This window comes from Choristoneura fumiferana, chromosome 6, assembly GCF_025370935.1.
Source record: "Choristoneura fumiferana chromosome 6, NRCan_CFum_1, whole genome shotgun sequence".
NCBI classification, from domain to species: Eukaryota; Metazoa; Arthropoda; class Insecta; order Lepidoptera; family Tortricidae; genus Choristoneura; species Choristoneura fumiferana.
Genome location: NC_133477.1, coordinates 8934847 through 8943534, shown reverse-complemented (window position 1 = coordinate 8943534; position 8688 = coordinate 8934847). Strand labels below are relative to the sequence as shown.

Genomic DNA, 8688 nt, shown 5'->3' with positions numbered 1-8688 from the left:
ACTGCTCTATATAAATCAATGAAAACACAACGAGTGCACTCCTCGCGTAATGGATTGCTACTAAGTCAAAAAGACAATTGTCATTTTCTACAACACGAATCCTTCCGATTTCCCCAGAAACCCGAAGGTTTTTCTAAGAGCTCACGGATTGTACCTATATGTATCTAATCGTAAGACTGAGGCAATTTCCCGCCATGATTAGCTAATCGTCGACGGACCACCAGCTGGTAATCCGTTTTCGTACGACAGACGGGGGGATACTCAGAAAAGCGTAATACGAAGTTCGTGTCATACCATCCATTTCACTCCTCTATTAAATATCCACTATTAGTGTGAGCGGGACGGCATGATAATGGAACATAGTACCTATAAGGCCTCGTTTTGAGACGTTGGGTGAAATATGGCAAGATAAGTATAGGTACCTTTCTCCTAAATTTTAATTGAATTGAAGTATAGATACCTAACTCCAGGTAGGTATGGGTATAAAACTTAAATAGAAATAGAAATCATTTATTCGTGACAAAGTACACACATATAAAGTACTTACACATTCACTGCCTTGAAAGTACCTAAACAAGCGTTCTGCTGACCTCTACTGTCTTGAACATAAAATTCCTGTACCTACCAGAGCGACGGAGCTTCAATCGGATTAAAACTTGAAATCACGCGTTTTCTTAGAGATCCAAGACTACAGAGCCGTGTTAGAGCGTGCCGGGGCCCGTGGGCGCCAAAGAATATGGGGCCCCATTGGAGAGTATTACCTACTATAAATTTTAATGGCAACAAAAGACTAATAAATTTCGTTACAACGAATATGACTGAGTTTCGGGGCCCCCGTGAGATCTGGGGCCCTAGGCATGAAGCCCGTTTGCCTTTAAAGAAAGACAGTACAGGATGACCAAGCTAGATCCATTGTAGGATAGCGAAAGCTTATTTATACAATTAGTACCATACCGCGAATTAACATTATTTAATACCTACTGCATTGTCAAGCTAGACCACAACTTATAAATTGTTGCGACTCTATCAAAGTTGCTAAGTACTTTTTCCAAAATCATACGCTCGTGCCGAAAATACCACGTTCCCAGAATACCACATTTTTCAAAATACTACATTACATTTACCACATTTATTTTCTGGCTTACCAGATTCTCGTTGCACCACATTATTACTATTACTATTACCTTTAATTATTATTATTTAATTCTACTCTAATTTGACATTGTAAATTCTATTATTATTATTTTTGTATACATTTGACGATCAAAAGGTAATAAATAAATCTATCTAGCCATCTATCATTACAAAATCGAAGATGGCTGGTTAAATCATTTCCCCAAATTCGTTATTTCCTAGTAGCAAAATTAAAATTGGGAAAAAACGCGATTGTGAAAATAAGCTTCAGTAAAAAAGAATATTGGGAAAAAAAAGCATTCGGGAAAAACGCGAATGGAAATTTTGCTACTAGGAAATAACGATTTTGGGCAAATGACTTAACCAGTCATTTGTGTCATCAGAACTGCGTTTATCCTGTAGTTTATCAGTGTGGGACACTCGCCGAGAATGCCGCCGCGACCGCCACATGAATGGAGAGTCGTTAGCTATAATCCGATTCGGGTATTCGAGTATTCGGTGCTCCGGTATTCACCCACCGGCCGACAGGTAGCGCTGGTATTCGAATGCAAATGGAAAACGCCATTAGATCAGCAAACAGCTGCTGCCTCCCGATCAGACAGCATTGTGTGCATTATCAGATGCTGAAAACGTCGAGATGTAAAGTTAACAGGGCGCTTTTTAGGGTTCCACAGAATGCCGAAAAATGAACTCGCAGTCTCGCATTGTTTTGTCAGTTCGTCCCGTCTATTTGTCCATCTGACTGAGTTGGTGGGTGGTTACTTAGTGGTGATGAAGGTACGTAAGAGGGTGAACTACTGGAAGTGTAGAGTCAGCAAAAAGTGGTAAATTACGTTACATATTAACCTCTATGTAACAAACTACCTAGCAAAATATATCTGATGTAATAATGGATTATGTCATAATGAAACAATATTTAATTACCACTACGCAACTGCTGCAACTTGCAGCCTGCAAGAACGGAGAAAGAAAATCACTGAAAAGCAGAGCCCAAGTTATTATCTAAAAATATATTAAATTCCGCACAGGTAACAGACGTCCATAAGCTATTTTACTGTTCAAATCGATTTAATACTATTACTCCGTTTACGTCTTCAAGGAAACAATAAAACTGTACCTATACGAAACGAAATAAATCAAGTGAGGTTTTATTGTTTCGGTCAGTTTTCTTTCCTACCCAAGCATGACGGGTAATCTTCGATATTGGCTTACACTTGGAGCTATTTGCCTTCACGCTCCTGGTGCTGAAAACATCAATGTTACTACAGCCTCAGTCACTGAACCATCATCTGCTCGTCCTACTACGATATTTAAAAGAATCGATGTGCCCATGCCCAAGGAAGAAGAAAAGAGCACTACAGTCGATATATTCAAAACCACTCACAAATCGAGAAGAAGTAAGGCTAATAAATAATAAGTAGGTTATAAAGCGTGTTATTTTGGGGTAATTGAAGTTTTTCTTTGAGAAACTAGTGGTCTATAACTTTACTATTTATAATATACTTAACTAATGCGCGGTAAAACAGTGTGTAAAGGTTTTAATTTATGGCGTAATATTAACTTGTTGTTTTGTTTTGATTCATTCAGGCAAAAGAAGGTTAAAATATAAAAAAAGTCTGTTTCATGTCTTCTTATGTATCGTCAAGTACAGTCAAGTGTAAAAATATGAACTTATTCAAAGTTTCAAAATTAAGTAGGTATCACAGACTCTTATTTCTACGCAATAAGGCGGTAGTAACATATTTTTGAGTTCGAATAGATACTTATTTTTGCATTTGACTGTATCTACTCACACTTCAAGATGAATTTAACAATTTAATCTTGTATAGGTAGATATACAAGTTGTTCATATATTTTTTATAAACCTACCGTGTTTTTTTATTTCCGTTAATTGGTCACTTGTTTGTAAAAAAGTGAGCATTTGAAAACAGGATTTGTGGACAGGAGAAATATATTAGGTACTAGTAATTTTAAGTATTTATTGACCATTTTTGTGTAGTTCTCGGTCAAAAAAAATGGTTTGACTGGTCATTATGGTGCCAGGAACAACCACGAACGGGCAACTGCAATGAATCGCATACTAAGTACGTACGTAAATGCACGCACTTCGTTTATTTAGCATTATTAAGTATATCTCGCAAGTCACGTCAATGTTACTTGTTAAGTTGTTATGTTTGTGAATTTTTAACCCCCGACGCAAAAAGGGGTGTTATAAGTTTGACCGCTATGTGTGTGTGTCTGTTTGTCTGTGACACCGTAGCTCTTAAACGGGTGGACCGATTTAAATGCAGTTTTTATTTGAAATCATGTTTTCTAGCGATGGTTCTTAGACATGTTTCATCAAAATCGGTTTAGCCATTATTGTGATATTTAACTTTGAAGTGACAAAGTTAGGGGTTTTCCAACTTTTTGTTGGTTAAGTTATACAATTTGGCCTTTAATACCTCTGTGAAGTTTTTATTCGTATTTTTTTTCGGTTTGGCCAATACATACTTAATTGTCACGTAGTTTCTAACAATGAACTAAGCCAACTCTGTCGAAGTTAAAAGAAACCAAGAAAAACACTGTGCATTGCGGGTTCTATCTGTCATTAAGGCTGCGTTTCCACCAAAGATACGCGAGGATGTGTTGTGAGGAATGTGTTTTTCATGAACCAATAGAAACGCTTCATTAACCTATCCTCGCACAGCACATCTCTGGTGAAAACTGAGGTGAGCGGAGCGAGGCGAGGTAAATGAAGCGCAACACATCCTTTTTTTCACAGAATCTTTCCTAGAATGAGAGGTCTTTTCTCAGAATGAGAGGGCTTGATCTGTAGTTCTCACGTTGTCCCGAAGAACGCCAGCTGCACGATGTTTTCCTTCACCGAAAAGCTGATGGTAAAAATCAAATGTAATTTCGCACATAAATTTCGGAGAATGCGGAGGTGTGAGCCTGAACCCCCGAAAATCTTCTTGAGAAGTTAGTTTGACCTGCATATTTAAATACAATCTAGGGCTCTTCAAGGCTAGACTGGATAGGCTGTTACTGAATCAGTGAGTTACTCGTACACCTTTGGCCTCATCTGCACTTTTCATCAGGTGAGATAGGGGTCAATCACGTAGTTATATTATGTAAAAAAAGAACTACCGCTTAAAACGGGCATAATGTAATCAAAGTTGTGCAGGTACTATTACGACGAGCAGACCAGCCAGTGTCTAGCGTTCACGTACACTGGCTGCGGAGGAGGCAAAAACCGTTTTGACAGGAGCAGGGACTGCGAACTCTATTGTTCTGGTAAGTTAAGTATGTGAAGTTATTATTATGTTATTTGTGCACAAGGAAATGGTGTATTTACGTACATGTCATGAATGTGCAAGGACTGCAATAGAATCCGAAGCTTAGCGAGGGATTCAAAGTTGAATCGATGTAATGAGGCATCGCGTGTGATCGCCAAGCTGAAAATGGTTTTGTTAAAGGGCTCATACTAGTTTTATACGTGCATTAAGAAACTTGAAAAAAAATACTTCAGATATTATTAAAGAACAACAGCATAGAAAATGGCATAGCTTACAATTTACTTTCAAAAAAAATTGGCATTTGCATAAACCTGAAAGCCTTTGAACAGAAAAGTTGATTTGCTCCCTCTCGTCAGGGAGGAAAAGTTACTTTTCTGTGGAAGAGGTGTGAAAAAAATATTATAGGCTTATAATAATAATAATATTATAGCAGTGTTGTGGCTTGTGGCTTAAAACTGTTCAAATTAAGAGTGTCTTTTATAGAATTGTCAAGTAGGCCGTCTGATGAAACGGCAAAAACCATGCACTTGATTGAGATAAGCAGTAAATACGGTATTGGACGACATCTGAGTTTGTATCCTATGTGTTATTTATGAAATAGATATACGGTCAATGTTTAGCGAAGAAAAATTAAATCTTGTTGTTATTCCATTATTTTGGGAGTCACGGAATTGACGAACAATCGATTTTAGCTTGGTAAGAGTTTAATTTCTTCGGGAAAACGTGTGTTTTCGAGTTTTTTGTGTGTTTTTCTTTAATTTTAATTTCACGTGTGGTGGTTCAGCGATATAGTGCTAGACTTGCGAACCGAGGGTTTTAATTTTTACTTATTTATATATTTATTTAGTTTACGTTTATTTTTTCGAAAAAACACGACTTAACAAAAATATAACTCCTTTTCTTTTCTTTTTCTTTTTTATACGACTGGATGGCAAACGAGCAAGTGGGTCTGCTGATGGTAAGAGATCACCACTGCCCATAAAATCTGCAACACCAGGGGTATTGCAGACGCGTTGCCAACCTAGAGGCCTAAGATGGATACCTCACGTGCCAGTAATTTGCAAGCACTGCTGCTTCACGGCAGGATTAGCGAGCAAGATGGTGGTAGCAATCCGGGCGGACCTTGCACAAGGTCCTACCACCTGCAAAACCAACTCCAAGCGAAGCTCGTTCACCCAGCTATTTATTTGTATTATTCAGCCGAATTTAGTTTTTTCCCATAAGTTTTACGTTAACTTAAAAATTTTTATTCGTAGGAAGTTCACTGATACCTTTTAAAACTGACGAATTGTCGCAATGTTTGCTGCAACCAAAGGCTGGTCGATGTATGGGATATTTTCTAAGGTAAGTTTGCAACGAGGTTAATAAAGACTCGTTTGGCCTTAATCTATACTTATCTTCCAATCTCATGATTTGTTCTATTAAGACTCGTATTAGGTAGACTTTCGCTCAGTGCGGCGTTAGAAAATTGGTTATCTCCGTCTCTCTATAAACAACACTGCGTGCAGCTTACCAAGCGGGCCAAATATGGAGAAACGCTCTGAAACCAGAAATTTCCGTACCATGTCCATCTTCTTGGGGATGGACTAAGGCAAAAGAGAGTTGGCCAAGAAAGTAAGCCTCTTGGACCATTAAGTATTGTGGCTGCAAATCTGGCTGCTATACCATGCGTTGTGTGGGTGTCGTCGGGTCAGCTTACCATGCACTGCCCAGTGTAAATCCTGCAAAGGTGGCTTACAAATCAAAAGTAAGTTAATATAATATTCAATGCAGGGTTATTTGTATGCTGACCACTGATTTCCACAGGTAGGCACAAAATTTTAGATCTAATGGTTATCAACTAGGCAAAAAATAATTCAACAGTAATTACAGCAACACAGTCCGTGTCTAAAAGATCTGTGATTTTGTAGTATTGGAATAGCACAAGTGCTTCAAAACGACTTTTCCTTTTCAGTTCTACATCTGCCGATGAACCGAAGAGGACTATAGGTTTTAATTAAATATTTATGAACATTGATGTTCAGTCTTTTATTTCAAATGTGGCATATCTATAAGCTGTAGCCCTACCTATCACATAAAAAGCTAATTTTCTAAATAAATTCGCCAACTACGAAGCAATATATATTACATCTAAGAACCAACTATGCCGGAAACGGTATAGTTTTTATTTATTGTCTTAATAATTACTAATTTTAAGTAATTATATTTTTCGTAACACCAGGAAAAACTTTTTTTTAATAAATTAGGTAATTTCGTTCTTCTTTCATTTAACATTAAACATTATAATCAGAGTACTAGTTTCACTTGAAGATTTCGTTGAAATTTATTTGTAAGAAAAGCGTGCACAATTAAACTTAAATATTTCGTGAAGTATGAAGGGTATCGGTGTCGGTTTTTTTTATAATACTTGTTATTTACTCAGAATATATATAAGTATGCATTAAACCATTCATGTTGCATACAACATACAATGTTTTTAAGCAATCAAGTAAAAACTACCAATCAGGTAAGAAATAAAAACTTGATGGCGTTTTTTTGCCAAAAAGTTTCAGTAAATATTTTTTTAATATTTTTTCTACATAATGAATTTATGAGCTTTAATTTGGGATATTAAACATTTAAATCGGTTTATTAGTTTAGCTTGTAGAATTTATTGAATTTTTTTAAAGAAATTTTGCTCACATTTAAACTTTCATATTTCGTGAAATATGATAGGTATCGGTGTCAAATTTTTTTTTAAATACTTATTATGTACTCAGTAATATGTAAATGCATTAAACCATTCATGTTGCATACAGTTTTTTTAAGCAATCAAATAAAATCTACCAATCAGGTAAGAAAAAAACTTGAGATGGTTGTTTTTTGCCAAAAGTTTTCAGTAAATATTTTTTTTATATTTTTTGTAAATAATGAATGTTATGAGCTTTAATTTGAGATATTAAACATTGAAATCGGTCTATTACTTTAGCTTGTAGAAATTTTTGAAATATTTTTTAAAGAAATTTGTGCTCACATTTAAACTGTCATATTTCGTTAAATATGATAGGTTCGGTGTCGATTTTTTTTAAATACTCGTTATGTACTCAGTAATATTTACATGCATTAACCATTCATGTTGCACACAGTTTTTTTAAGCAATCAAGTAAAAACTACAAATCAGGTAAGAAAAAAAAACTTAAGATGGCGTTTTTTGACAAAAGCTTTTTGTAAATATTTTTTTGTATTTTTTTATAAGTAACGTATATAATAGGCTCTCATTTGAGATATTAAACATTGAAATCGTTTATTACTTTAGCTTGTAGAATTTTTGAAATATTTTAAAGAAGTGGCGCCATCTCTGTTCCTAAGGGGTGAAACTTCCGCTGCTGCGAGTCAAATCACTCAGTTTAGTCTGTACTATCACTGTGCAAAGCGGCTTGCTTTCTTCACGAAGTGCAGCATCCGGCCAAAAATGCCTTAACAAGTATGACTATGTGAAGTTTATTGTTTGTATTTTTTTTCGGTTGGCCAATACATACTTAATTGTCACGTAGTTTCTAACAATGAACTAAGCCAACTCTGTCGAAGTTAAAAGAAACCAAGAAAAACACTGTGCATTGCGGGTTCTATCTGTCATTAAGGCTGCGTTTCCACCAAAGATACGCGAGGATGTGTTGTGAGGAATGTGTTTTCATGAACAATAGAAAACGCTTATTACCTAACCTCGCACAGCACATCTCTGGTGAAAACTGAGGTGAGCGGAGCGAGGCGAGTAAATTAAGCGCAACACATCTTATTTTCACAGAATCTTTCTCAGAATGATAGGGCTTGATCTGTAGTTCTACATTGTCCCGAAAGAACGCCAGCTGCACGATGTTTTCCTTCACGAAAAGCTGATGGTAAAAATCAAATGAAATTTCGCACATAAATTTGGAGAATGCGGAGGTGTGAGCCTGAACCCCCGAAAATCTTCTTGAGAAAGTTAGTTTGACCTGCGCCCATTTTAAATACAATCTAGGGCTCTTCAAGGCTAGACTGGATAGCTCTGTACTGAATCAGTGAGTTACTCGTACACCTTTGGCCTCATCTGCATTTTCATCAGGTGAGATAGGGGTCAATCACGTAGTTATATTATGTAAAAAAAAAGCTACCGCCTTAAAACGGGCATAATGTAATCAAAGTTGTGCAGCTATTACGACGAGCAGACCAGCCATGTGCTAGCGTTCACGTACACTGGCTGCGGAGGAGGCAAAAACCGTTTTGACAGGAGCAGGGACTGCGAACTCTATTGTTCTGG

General features: G+C 36.6%; 2 long non-coding RNA genes across 2 annotated transcripts; one reads left to right on the top strand and one right to left on the bottom strand.

The window, feature by feature from the left end:
* Positions 1–494: 494 nt before the first annotated feature.
* Positions 495–2207, bottom strand: LOC141428613 (uncharacterized). The gene is made up of 2 exons (XR_012451450.1): positions 2059–2207; positions 495–1757 (listed from the first exon to the last, which is right to left on the bottom strand). It is a non-coding gene; the product is annotated as an uncharacterized lncRNA (long non-coding RNA).
* Positions 2208–2291: 84 nt separating this feature from the next.
* LOC141428612 (uncharacterized) lies at positions 2292–5753 on the top strand. Its single transcript, XR_012451449.1, has 4 exons — positions 2292–2531; positions 3134–3218; positions 4301–4410; positions 5669–5753. It is a non-coding gene; the product is annotated as an uncharacterized lncRNA (long non-coding RNA).
* The last annotated feature ends 2935 nt before the right edge of the window (positions 5754–8688 follow it).